The sequence below is a fragment of the Cydia splendana genome, chromosome 21, assembly GCF_910591565.1.
Source record: "Cydia splendana chromosome 21, ilCydSple1.2, whole genome shotgun sequence".
Classification (NCBI taxonomy): Eukaryota; Metazoa; Arthropoda; class Insecta; order Lepidoptera; family Tortricidae; genus Cydia; species Cydia splendana.
In genome coordinates, this window is record NC_085980.1 from 6,881,765 (window position 1) to 6,896,367 (window position 14,603).

Sequence of the window (14,603 nt, forward strand, 5' to 3'; positions counted from 1 at the left end):
CTAACCTAACCTAACCCACCTTTCTGGCAGCATTTCGGTTCTGTGAGGGTCGCAGTTCTAACCTAACCTAACCCACCTTTCTGGCAGCATTTCGGTTCTGTGAGGGTCGCAGTTCTAACCTAACCTAACCCACCTTTCTAGCAGCATTTCGGTTCTGTAAGGGTCGCAGTTCTAACCTAACCTAACCCACCTTTCTGGCAAGATTTTAACCTGACTTGACCTACTTTTCTGTTTATTTTTGTCTTTTTTTTCTTATTTAGAATTTACTATTGCAGGTGCATGCTGCTATAAATAAAATCAAATATGTCGAGTAATAATATATGCATACATTTTAGTAAGAGAGATATTTATGTAGAATGACATTATTAATATAATAAATTCGAAGTTCCAATGAGTATTGTTTAAAATGAAAATGTATAATGATCATTAGGATGTAAAATTGTATGAGATACATTTTCGGAGTTTCAATAATCGAATTTGCAATTTTATATGAACTTTGGCGCACCCGGTCACCGCATATTGGCAACCGCTCATTATAGTAGCGTGTACGTTTATTATTAATCATGTAATTATAACGACCGAGTGCGAAATGTGAAAGACACGGCCGCTTGTTGTAAATATCCTTCGAGGAGGATTCAATTATATCGACGAAAATTAAGCAGAATGGCGTAGGTAGTATGCTTCTGAGTGGCTCATCTCGGCGTAGATACAATCAGCGTCAATAGTACAATCGCCTGCGCTCGCGGTGTTCCAGTTAAGAAAAAATTGTCTTAATCCTTACTACGAGTGGCGAAAGACAGGGGAGGCCTTTGCCCAGCAGTGGGACACAATATAGGCTATTTAAAAAAAATCCTTACTACCTGCTACCTATAAGGCGTTCAAACGAGTACCTATAGCCCTAAGGGTGGAACACCGCGAGCGCAGGCGATTGTACCTAGCGGACAAAACAATGGGCCACATATTTAGATATGTTGTTATAGTCTAATTTATAATATAACATACAGAGACATAGGCATCTCTTTTTGTTAATCTATTAGAAATTAGAAGAAAATTTGTATAAACTTGTAACGTGCAGTTTTATCCGCTACTTTTGATGCTGACTGAACTAGGAAAAGAGCGCCTATGTAATGTGGCCTCGCAGTCTTCGTAAAGCGGAGTCTGTAGATGGTAGTCTATGCACTCAATACACTATCCGCCGTGTGTATAAAGGACACGGCCGTCCTAATAGCTTCGATATAGCGAGCTGTGGGGAATGGAACGAATTTGTCTAAGATGCTGTTGTGGCTCAGAACTAACTACGTACTCGTAAAGCGGAGTCTGTAGATGGTAGTCTATGCGCTCAATACACTAACCGCCGTGTATAAAGGACACGGCCGTCCTAATAGCTTCGATATAGCGAGCTGTGGGAATGGAACGAATTTGTCTAAGATGTTGTGGCTCAGAACTAACTAGGTACTCGTAAAGCGGAGTCTGTAGATGGTAGTCTATGCACTCAATACACTATCCGCCGTGTGTTCAAAGGACACGGCCGTCCTAATAGCTTCGATATAGCGAGCTGTGGGAATGGAACGAATTTGTCTAAGATGTTGTGGCTCAGAACTAACTAGGTACTCGTAAAGCGGAGTCTGTAGATGGTAGTCTATGCGCTCAATACACTAACCGCCGTGTATAAAGGACACGGCCGTCCTAATAGCTTCGATATAGCGAGCTGTGGGAATGGAACGAATTTGTCTAAGATGTTGTGGCTCAGAACTAACTAGGTACTCGTAAAGCGGAGTCTGTAGATGGTAGTCTATGCGCTCAATACACTAACCGCCGTGTATAAAGGACACGGCCGTCCTAATAGCTTCGATATAGCGAGCTGTGGGAATGGAACGAATTTGTCTAAGATGTTGTGGCTCAGAACTAACTAGGTACTCGTAAAGCGGAGTCTGTAGATGGTAGTCTATGCACTCAATACACTATCCGCCGTGTGTTCAAAGGACACGGCCGTCCTAATAGCTTCGATATAGCGAGCTGTGGGGGTGGAACGAATTTGTCTAAGATGCTATGGCTCAAACTAACTAGGTAATACTCGTAAAGCGGAGTCTGTAGATGGTAGTCAATGCACTCAATACACTATCCGCCGTGTGTATAAAGGACACGGCCGTCCTAAAAGCTTCGATATAGCGAGCTGTGGGAATGGAACGAATTTGTCTAAGATGTTGTGGCTCAGAACTAACTAGGTACTCGTAAAGCGGAGTCTGTAGATGGTAGTCTATGCGCTCAATACACTAACCGCCGTGTATAAAGGACACGGCCGTCCTAATAGCTTCGATATAGCGAGCTGTGGGAATGGAACGAATTTGTCTAAGATGTTGTGGCTCAGAACTAACTAGGTACTCGTAAAGCGGAGTCTGTAGATGGTAGTCTATGCACTCAATACACTATCCGCCGTGTGTTCAAAGGACACGGCCGTCCTAATAGCTTCGATATAGCGAGCTGTGGGGGTGGAACGAATTTGTCTAAGATGCTATGGCTCAAACTAACTAGGTAATACTCGTAAAGCGGAGTCTGTAGATGGTAGTCAATGCACTCAATACACTATCCGCCGTGTGTATAAAGGACACGGCCGTCCTAAAAGCTTCGATATAGCGAGCTGTGGGAATGGAACGAATTTGTCTAAGATGTTGTGGCTCAGAACTAACTAGGTACTCGTAAAGCGGAGTCTGTAGATGGTAGTCTATGCGCTCAATACACTAACCGCCGTGTATAAAGGACACGGCCGTCCTAATAGCTTCGATATAGCGAGCTGTGGGAATGGAACGAATTTGTCTAAGATGTTGTGGCTCAGAACTAACTAGGTACTCGTAAAGCGGAGTCTGTAGATGGTAGTCTATGCACTCAATACACTATCCGCCGTGTGTTCAAAGGACACGGCCGTCCTAATAGCTTCGATATAGCGAGCTGTGGGGGTGGAACGAATTTGTCTAAGATGCTATGGCTCAAACTAACTAGGTAATACTCGTAAAGCGGAGTCTGTAGATGGTAGTCAATGCACTCAATACACTATCCGCCGTGTGTATAAAGGACACGGCCGTCCTAATAGCTTCGATATAGCGAGCTGTGGGAATGGAACGAATTTGTCTAAGGGGTCATCCATTAATTACGTCACACGAATTTCTAGGTTTTTTGACCCCTCCCCCCCCCCTTGTCACATTTGGTCACATTTGGCAAACCCCTCCCCCCTAGTGTGACGTCACATTTTTTCTACGAAATCGCCAAATCGAATTAAGTAAGTACCTAAGTATTATTAATATTTTATCAAAATATTTTTGACGATATAAATATTAGTAATTTTATGACCCAAAACTGCTTAGGAAAGAAAATTAAAAGAATAAAAACGATTATCGTTTTAAAAACTTGTTATTTAAATGTACAGCGAATAAAATAATTTAAAAAAAAATTTCGGTTACTGATGAAGTTAAAGTGACGTCACAAAGTTTGTGTCTCCCCCCTCCCCCATGTCACAATATGTCACATTTTCTTGACCCCCTCCCTCCCCCTAAACGTGTGACGTAATTAATGGATGACCCCTAAGATGTTGTGGCTCAGAACTAACTAGGTACATGGAACATGTAGGCATAGCCATGTGCACTTGCTCTTGTATGAATTTAGTGCACAAAATGTATATACCAAATGCGACACAAAGTTAAACCCGGCGAGCGCTCTAGTATCACACGTGTGATACTAACTCGATTTAGGTCGTAGCGAGTCAGTATCAAACATGTGTACAGATCAATATGGGTCAAATTGGTTTGCATCAATATGTTGTATGGTAGGCATTCGACGAGTTAAGTATAAGTATATACAGGGTGGAAAGATAAGTCGGGACCCGGAGGGAAACTACCTTAAATCCTTAAGCTGGCTCATTTTACTTAAAGGAGACATTCCTTTATTTTTAAAAAGAAACAAAACTGCATTCATAGTATTTTTCTTTTTTTCTTCAAGTTGGCTTGTTTGTAAAAATCTTGAGTACTAAATATTAGATTTTATGGACATTTTGTATGACAGACGAGTGTAAGACCTAATGTTTCTTGGAGAAATGTTATCATTAACATTAACTGTATCGATTAGTAGAATAAAATTGCGAGATTTTATTTTTTGGAATTTTTTGTCGGCTCGAGTCCCGTAGGAGGCAAGCGAGTTTTAGAAAATCTTTGAATGCAGTTTTGTTTCTTTTTAAAAATAAAGGAATGTCTCCTTTAAGTAAAATGAGCCAGCTTAAGGATTTAAGGTAGTTTCCTTCCAGGGCCCGACTTATCTTTCCACACTGTATACAGGCTCAGTTAAAATCTGAACGGATTTAGGTTTATGTACCCTTGTACAGTCCTGCCGGCCTAGCCAAGGTTACAATCGCTATCGCTTCGACAACGAAAAGCTTCATGTCTCTATCACTCTTCTATACCTATTAGTGCGACAGTAAAGTTGCGTTTCGATCGCTACGCGGCTTGGACCTATTATATACTTGTACCCCAGTTCGAGTCATAAGAATTGCCCCCTGTCCAGTACTAATCGAGGTCTCCGGTTGTCTCATATTAAACCTCATTAGACCCTCGAGACCGTCCAATTATCCGGCACATTAGTGTCAGCGCAGCAACAAGGCGCTAAACGAAATGCTTCTTAAACAATGCACTCGTTCACTGATTGGTTCTGTATACATACAGTATGCTACTAGGGCCAGCCTGTACGGATATGATAGTCGGTCTTGTCTACGTGACAGCGTGATAAAACGGTGTAACACTTTGAATCCCGCAATGTTAAAAACTTTTATCACGCGAATAAAATCATCCATAATACAGATATGATGATCATAGTCATATTTGTCTACGTGACAGCGTGATAAAACGGTGTCCGTAACTTTAAATCCCGCGGTATTAATAAGTGACGGTTATTTTATCACGTCGATAAAGTTATCCCATAATACGTCTGCTGACAAGTAGCCGGGATGACAATTTATCGATAAACACCAATCGAAAAGTAAAAATGTATCGTTCAGTCAAGATCCGAAAGTACAGTGATCAAATTTGACTGCGTTATTTGAATAACGATATAAGCTGAACAACAGTTAAACCAAGAAAAGTCTGCAGAAATTTTGACAGCACACGACGCAGTGCAGGTGTTATTTTAAACGTCAAACTTCTATGAAGTTATGACGTATAAATAACACTGGCACTGCGTGTGCGGTCAAAATCTCTGCAGACATTTCTTGGTCTAACTCTGATATGAAATCTGTCATCTTCAAAGTTAACAGTGAAAAAGATGGGGCTGGTGCACTGTAATATGATAGATGAATAAAAGTAAGATTTTACCTTGAAAATCAGTACCTATTTAATTATGTTAATATTTACAATGGATGAGAAAACACGTTTGACATGACTACCAAATCAAAACCAACAATCTATGTGACAATTTCCTTTTTCTTAATAATTTCGAATTTGGATAACTTAAAATAAGAATGACGATAATACTCCAAAGAGTATGCAACAAGCAGTGAGCAAGAAATAAAACTAAAATCCCCGTCAAACATCAATTTCATTAGAAACTAATAATTCTGATAGATACTATTATCTACTCTGTAGTAGTATCTGTATCTAATATTATCCTCCTAAGGCCCAATGTCCTACCTATAATACTTCTTCAGTTCGATGAAATTTAAACCATATTCAATTGGAACAAAGTTCCATTTCTTTTGTTTCGTTAAATTTTCCAACAAATAAAAATCAGCCCTATTCCCTCCACTATAGGTTCAAATTTCATTGGCAAATTTTGGGGTTTGCATTTGTATGCCTGGGCCTTAGGAGGTTAATACACAAGATATGAAAAAGCGCTTATTACAAGCTACGCCTGAGAAACCGCCAGTCTATTTCAAACCTAATTACATAAACACACATGATTGTAAAATTCTAAGTGATGACATCACACTCAAACAAAGAGCTATCAGCAAGTGATTTGTATGGCGGCGCTAACTCGCTCGCTGTGACGGAGCATGGAGTTAGAGCGAGTTAGCGAGTGCCATGGGAACATTGGCTTCGCCTGGTTAACTAAACGGGGTAATTCTTTAGAATTAATATATAAATATTATGGGACAGTCTTATAAAACTCAAAATAATCTCACAGTAAGCTCGACATGGCTTGTGTTGTGGGTACTTGAGGACAATATCTATATACAATAGATAGATACCTATAGATAAAGACTTAAATACATAGAAATCATCCACTTATAACTGTAACAAATACACAAATTAAATGCCATTACCAGGAGCCGAACCCGGGACCTCTTGCTTCATAGGCAGGGTAACTACTGACTAGGAGGCTAGGGCGGGTCACGTCTGGATGAGATTAGCTCAGGACCGGGACAAGTGGCGTACTAGAAGAGAGGCCTATGCTTAGCAGTGGGCGATAAAGGGCTGATATGATGATGATGAAGGCTAGGAGGCTGTTATCTTGAATAAAGAAGGGCATTTGATATCATTTAGTCCGATAAGTGTGATATAAGAAACATAGCCCTCAACCTTTAGCCTTCAAAAACTAAACCGTCCAATAAACATACCCATGCTTAAAATTATAAATGGGAGGTAACTATGCCTGTCTGTCTGTTACCTCTTCACACTTATAACGCTGCCTAAGGAATTTTCCCAATGACTCATTCAAGACATACATTCGTATCTAAAGCCAACGTCATCATAGCTCCTTCTTGGTTCCCACAAACACTATATACCAAGCAATAGCATTTCCTATTGGACGGTGAGTAAGTCAAACAAAAACATTCAAAAGCTTTCCCGACCACTATAATTAAACCAGTGTAAAGCTGAAGTATAATTGTTACGAGTTCAGAGTTCAAGACATGCTGGATATCTTTCCATACTCGAGGGGAAGGCTGTAGTGAATAGTGAAGCACCATCGTAGCCTAGGTTAATTGACTGTTCATGAACCTTATTTCAAGGAAGTAAGGACTATAATTGGTCAGTTAGTGTTGTTAGTACAGAAGTAAATTGCATTAGCAAATCGTTAGCAGCCATGGTGAGAATCGCCTCTATGGGAAATAGCCACAGTTGGTAAACACTCGTTTTAACGTGTTTATGTGCTGTTCGACAGATGTGGGCTCTCTTTGTAGAATTTATTTAATTACTTGGTGAAAGATAGACAACTGACAGTAAAATTAGCACTCATATCCAGAATTTTAATAACAAAACATCTGTGAGACACTCACGTAATCGACAATCGGTCGACATATTTCGCTCTTCAACTTAAAATACGTCAGTGACCCGTTTTAACATATACGAAAAACGAAACCGAAGGTTCGGCTTTGCTCTAGTTTCGGTCGAAGCTTCGGTGATGATTTTTATGCCGGAACCAGCACTTCGGTCTGGCAATACTTTAAACTCAGGGTTATGGCTAACTAGGTTCACGATAATTATATTGCCAATATTTATAGAGAACCCAAGCTAAGTTTAGTATACATTAAAAAACCTACGCATGCGAAATCTGACACGAACATGTCAGCTTTTAATTATGACTGATGATTAATTGATTTAACATTCATGCGTCATATCAAACAATGATACCTAACTTACTTATTTAAGGAAAATCGAAGGTTGTTTTGCCTACATAAAAATCTTTGTATTTGCATCATCCACAGAAATATAGTTACTTAAAGCTGTTTCAGACTAGCGTTTTATACGAGCGTACGTGTACATTTTTAACGAAAGATTAAGAATCAACCACTATAAGGGCCAGTTGCACCAACCACATTTGACAGACTGATCAACGTCAGCCGGCGCGCCCAGGCGCTTTACTATGAAACTTTCCATACATAAAAATTGAGCGAACTCTTTAAGGATACGAACAGTTTGGTGCAACCGACCCTAAGTATCATCATCTGGAAGAAGACGTACCTCGTGGCTCAAAAACCTCAGGTGCTGATTCAAGATGAGCACCAGATCGCTGTTTCGAGCTGCAGCGTCAAAAGTGAAAAGCCCTAATGATAGCCAACCTCCGGCAGGAGACGGCACCATAAGAAGAAGAAGATAAGTATCATTATATTATCCTCAAGCACTGCCTCGTTTTCTACAACGAAGGATATATTTGTAGGTTTACTATAGATGTAACCTAAGGCTGAGAGCATTTAATAACCGGAGTCGCCTTTAAGAGCTTACCCCTCCGCCAAAAACCTTGCAAACTGTGCAAACTTTTGTATGAACTGACATGGCTATTTGTAGGTAAGTACGTTACGTACAAATCATGCAGAAATAGATACATTTGACGTCCCCTCCCCCGCAAAAATCGGCAGACTGTATTGTACAGAAAATGACAGCCAAGGCGCCTCCAGTTACTAAATGCTCTAAGACCTAAGGACATTACAATATTACAAAACAATAGAACATCGTAATTTCCACAACCTCCATCACTCAGGACAAGATCGAGCGACACAAAGGCTCGCATTAAGCGTTCTCGACGCTGCGTTAATTACTACGCTAAGTAAGACCTTTAGCGTCCTTAAGTTGTCGTGCGAGCTTGAGGTCAATTCTAATTTATAGTTTGTCAAAGGACTGTCTCCTTTCAATCATAGACAGAGAAAATCATACTATCTTTGTCTTACACTAGTACTAGCACCCAAAAGAAAAGGAATAGTATAGTTTTCCTGGTTCTTACTGATTGACAAATGAGTTTGACCAACTATTTGTTATGGTTTTGATACGACCGATAGCGTTGCTGGCCTTTTTTTTTTTTTTTTTTTTTATTGGGAGGAAAATCCGTTATGGATACCTCCGCACCGCAGGGACAGCGCGGAGGTTATGTCGGACTTTCACCGACTAAAAACCTCCCAGTAGTCTTCCTCGGCGCATTTCGGACGGCTCTGGGATCTCCAATGAACGCGCCAGTGCCGTCCTAGCGCTATGCCCCTTTGTGGGTCCCCTCTTTTTTCAGTCGCAGTCCCTAGCTGCGACCGTCTCCGACCCCGAGAACCCCTTTTAGTCGCCTTTTACGACAGGCAGGGGATACCGTAGCCGTATTCTTACGCCCGGGCTACAGGGCGCAGCGGCGACTTATTATCGTCGCCGTCTCCTCCTCCTAGCAGGATCGGAGCGCTCCCGTTCGCGCTCAGCAATCTCCTTTTGGACCATGACCGTCTCACAAAAGGTGACAGCTGCATCCCATGCTGAGGCAGCGTTGCTGGCCTAGCGGTAAGAGCGTGCGACTTGCAATCCGGAGGTCGCGGGTTCAAACCCCGGCTCGAACCAATGAGTTTTTCGGAACTTATGTACGAAATATCAGTTGATATTTACCAGTCGCTTTTCGGTGAAGGAAAACATCGTGAGGAAACCGGACTAATCCCAGCAAGGCCTAGTTTCCCCTGTGGGTTGGAAGGTCAGATGGCAGTCACTTTCGTAAAAAGTAGTGCCTACGCCAATTCTTGGGATTAGTTGCCAAGCGGACCCCAGGCTCCCATGAGCCGTGGCAAAATGCCGGGACAACGCGAGGAAGAAGGTGGTTTTAATACGACCATGACATTGCTGTTGGTGATTGTCGCGCATGATTTTCACTTCATTCGGCCTTAAAGATCACTTACGCTGATATAATGCATAAATTTTTCCATCGTATTATCTCGTTCGGAAACGTTCATATTTGTCATGCTACTGCAGTCAAGTCAAGTTAGTACTTTTTATACCGAGACTGACTGAAATAGCAAGACACGTTCGTACGTTTCCGTGAAAATACGATGGAAAATAATTATGCACTACATCTGTAAGAGAAGATTATGAACTTTGCTGAGCAGACGCTTTAAGCTCCCGGCTTTTAGTTTTGATTCTCTGGTGCGCATTGTTGTTGTGTCTTAAGTATTCGAAAGCGTTTGACATGATGTATTTCCGACGACTTCGATACATAGGTAACTAAGCAAAGTTGTCAGACTCTAGTGAGCGCATTCGAGCTTATGAAATCTGTTACGGATCATGTATGTAAGAATACATATAGAGTTAGACCAAGAAAAGTCTGCAGCGATTTTGATAGCCCACGCAGTGCAAGTGTTATTTTAATAGTCAAACTTGTACCTAAACTAAACCTGTAAATAACACTAGCACTGCGTGGGCTATCAAAATCACTGCAGACTTTTCTTGGTCTAACTTCTATCAGTATATCACATAAATGCAAGTTGCGGAAACTTTACAAAAAGTTGGAGAAGATGTCGGAAATTTCTAGGAAATTTCACAGGAAACAATGGAAGCTTTCATTTAGGTAGGGAACGGAACATTTCGATTCCTATACAAAAATATGAGGAGTTTCCAATTTTTTTTCAAGTAAGTGGAAACCAAGTGAGTACTACTTCTAGACTAGGGTCCACTTCTTACAAGCCATACATTTGTAGGCAAATGTATACAATTGTAGATCATGTCGCTTAAATTTTAACCGATAGGGTCATACAATCATATATGACAGACGCTTGGTGGTAAACAATAAGCGACAGGACGTTGCTGTTTATTGTATAATAACAGATGACAATGAGATATGCGTCATAATTGCGGTATTTATATAGGTATAAAAGCTATTTAAGTTCGTCCTTGCTACCTTACCTATTAGCTAGAAGATATACGTGTAGATGTGACCGTCAGATCTTTCTGGCAGTGTATAAGTAAAAAAAAAATAAACACAAGTATTTAACGCGTAAAAAGTATGTACTTATTAAGTATTTTAATAATGAATCCATACCTATAATCACTTCAGAACACAGTAAAACTTACAAAAGCATTATCGACACATCGACAGCTCATTTGGTATTCGACTTTCATTCGCGAGCGTCAACAAAAGCCTCCTAATGCGGCACAAGTCTACAGAAGGCGAAAAAAGAAAAAAACAACCAGACTCCTTTCATACCGCTTTTGACACGGACGGCACTGGCCATCGACAAAACTAAAAAAGCAGTTTAAAAAGTTAAAAGAAATGGTAATCCGTGTATAAGGTTCCATATTTAAAAATGTGCAAGGAGGAAATTCTAACCAGCCAGTACCTATTCAAAATCATTGCATCTGGCCGCTATTAAAAAGTTACACGGTAATAAAATTAAGAATCTATAAACATTTATGGTTCCAATTTTGAGCTCGGAATTCGGTTTGATTTCAAAAAAGGAAGTGCCGCGTCAGTCACAATAGTAGCATCTTGAGCCGCCGAGAGTAATTTAAAATATATTGAGCCCCGACAATGGCCGATCCAGGTGGCTTTGGAGTTCCTTTTTCTACGGTATATTAGTGTATATTATGTTCGAATAGAGACTAATAAATAATAAATCTTCTATACGAGATGCTGCCATTGATTCCTTTAAGAGTAGGCGTGATTGTGGTAATAATGGTAATACTCATAAATTATACAAGCATAAGCCGAGAGATGATTGAACGGTGAAATGATTTTTGCTAACATTCAGACATTCAGGCGCTTATAATTTACGACTAACGTCTTTTAGCTTGTTAGTATCGACAATTACGTTCTAAGGAATTTAATTAACTGCATGAAGTGGAGTGGCATTCGAACTTTAATCTGATCTGGATTCGATAACTCACAATTCATAATTTGTAATTTATTTGGAAAAAAAGGTGTTACAAAAGTTGGTACATTATAATATATTTGTAAGAAAGTTCATCCTCTTAGCCGTCCTTGCGCAGCATGCAAATCTTACAAACTAGCTTAAATCTAAATTTATTTTCATTGATACCAGTAGGTGTAGGTAGTACCTACCGATCGGTAGTGCCAAACACGTAGTCACATAGTTATGTACCTATATTACCTCATCATCATCATCATTTCAGCCTATATACGTCCCACTGCTGGGCACAGGCCTCCTCTCATACGCGAGAGGGCTTGGGCTACAGTCCCCACGCTAGCCCAATGCGGATTGGGGACTTCACATACACCTTTGAATTTCTTCGCAGATGTATGCAGGTTTCCTCACGATGTTTTCCTTCACCGAAAAGCTAGTGGTAAATATCAAATGATATTTCGTACATAAGTTCCGAAAAACTCATTGGTACGAGCCAGGATTTGAACCCGCGACCTCCGGATTGAAAGTCGGACGTCATATCCACTCGGCTACCACTGCTCACCATATTACCTACCGCTCTATAATTATCTACTTATTTCGAAATAAGCGAGAGCCTCGCTTGTGCCTGATAGAGTAAAAAATGCTGACAAAAAAGAAAGGGTATAATAGTTATTTACGATACAAGTGCGGAAAGTAGGAAATTCGCAACGAGTGGTGATAAATTAAAACACGACCGAAGGAAGTGTTTTATATCGACACGAGTTGCCATTACCTATTCGCACGTGTATCGTACAACGATTTATAGTACATATGGCCCTTTAAATTTTCGACATAGGCACGGAAAGTGCTTATTGCCGCACTAGTGCGGGAATGTAGCATCTTATGTACTGTAAAATTATATATCTTATAAAATACGTTGTCAAGGTAAAACTACACAATAAAATTACCAACACTTACGACCTTTTCATGTTAAGGGTAAGGCGACCATCAATAAGCAGTAGGATCTCCTTAATTAGGTAGACGATCTTAATCATGGGCGCGCTAACATTTATTTGCTCCCGGTATCTGGGTATTTAATGCCTCTATAGTGCGGGTTATTGCGCGCTCTACCACTTGGGAGCATTCCACGGGCTGTCCCGTACAAACGCATTTTATTTCCTGTGTTGCGACTTTTTTTCGGCATTTAAAGCAGGCTATTATTTTTCTGTGCATATTTTTGACCATTTGTCATAGAAAAGGAAACTCTTATACCTGAAACGCGATTTTTTTATTCGCGTTTGTACGGGACAAACGGTAGACTATTTCATGGAATGCTACTCGATAGAATAGTCTACTCGAGAAACTGAAAACGGTGAAAAATAGAGATACTACTCCTAAAAATACGTGTGATACCTCATTAGATTCGTAATATTGTCCAAAAAAAATGCGAATATTCGATGCGTGTATTAGCACACAAAAAATATCAAAAGCTATAAACAAAAAAGGGGGAGAAAGTAGATATTTTTTATTACCCCAATATCTCGAAAAGTATTAATATTTAAGAAACCAAAATAATATTATAAAAGAGGAGGCGGCTACATTCGCTGATAACCCTGTGGGCGCTTTCCCCCCAAGATCCCATAGTCTCAACCCCAAACGGCTCGAATATACAACCACTATTTATGGCCGAATTGGCAGCCGAGCCAGCCTACACTGCAGTGCCATGGAGATGGGACAGCGCTAGGGTATCGGCACAGGTTGCGTCCCAAACCAGCAGCCGTCCCATCTTCCATGGCACTAGGGTCATACCGTCGGGTCTTTTACCGTCATCGCGGGCGAGGCCCAGCTCGCCGAGGTTCCAAAACGGGCTGTGCTCCCGCACTTGCAGAACTGTATCTCTATTATTCATACTTTTTACTAAGCGCCTCATTTCCGGAAAACGCGCGCGGTGTGAAAAAGCGAGTAGATACTTTTGACGCTGACTGTACCTACCTGGAGTACCTACTCCTAGATTGAGTTGTTCGGGGGAAAGCGGCTAGACCCGCGATGTCGGCTCGTTAGCGAGCGCGTTCTGCCTACATCTTAATTAAGCCCACTCGGGGATACAGGCGCGAGGAAGTACAGCCTATATTAAATATTAAAACAGGTCACTCAAGTATTTGAAGTCGAGGATTGCTTGACATGTTTTGCTACATATTGAGAAACTTCAATAATATGGTACGCGTTGGTATCGACACAGACTCAAAATAAAATATGTGAGTGACCCATTTTTATATATTTAATATGTCTGTGTCCCTCGGATGAAGGAAGTTTTGTTATTAATACAGCCCACTATGCAAGAATCTTGTTTGACGTTTATTTGTGTTTTATATACATGTTACCTTATCTAATTTGTTTGGGATTGTGAAGTAAAATAAATGTCATATTCATATGTAATGCTCGAGGATTTCACAACAAACAAATATAATTTATATTTTGGAAACGGGATTCCAATACAAAAAGTAGAGAATTCGAATCTTCCACATTGAAATTTTGCAATTACGGAAACATTCCGCGCGTACATTAGTAAATGGGTTGAAAACCTTCTGCGTCTTCCCTGTGGACATCATAAAATAAACGGACTTTAAAGCCTAATTGTCTTACTTTATCCTTACAGTCAAGTTAAAACCTTATATGTGACGTTCCACGGGAAAAGGTACCTTATGAGGGTTTCTAGTTTCGGAGATATTAAATGTTTTGTAAAGAGGTGAAAAAATGCTCAATTTTTTTTTATTGTGTGATCTGAAACCTTAATGCGTAACGTTTGTTTACCTGTTTTTATTTTTGTTATAAGTTAGTTATAAGCCTAGTAATGTCGTCTCAGAGTTTAGTAGAAAAGGTACCTTATGGAAAAAAGATTGAAAATTCCCAAAAAAACTAGTCAATACGGGAAAAGAAGTTTGGTAGAGAACTGTATTAGCATTCTGCAAAACTAATTTGATAATTTCAGTTCTGGTTGGGGCGCCTCGCAAATATTATAACCGTACATAGACCGACATCACAAATCCAAGTA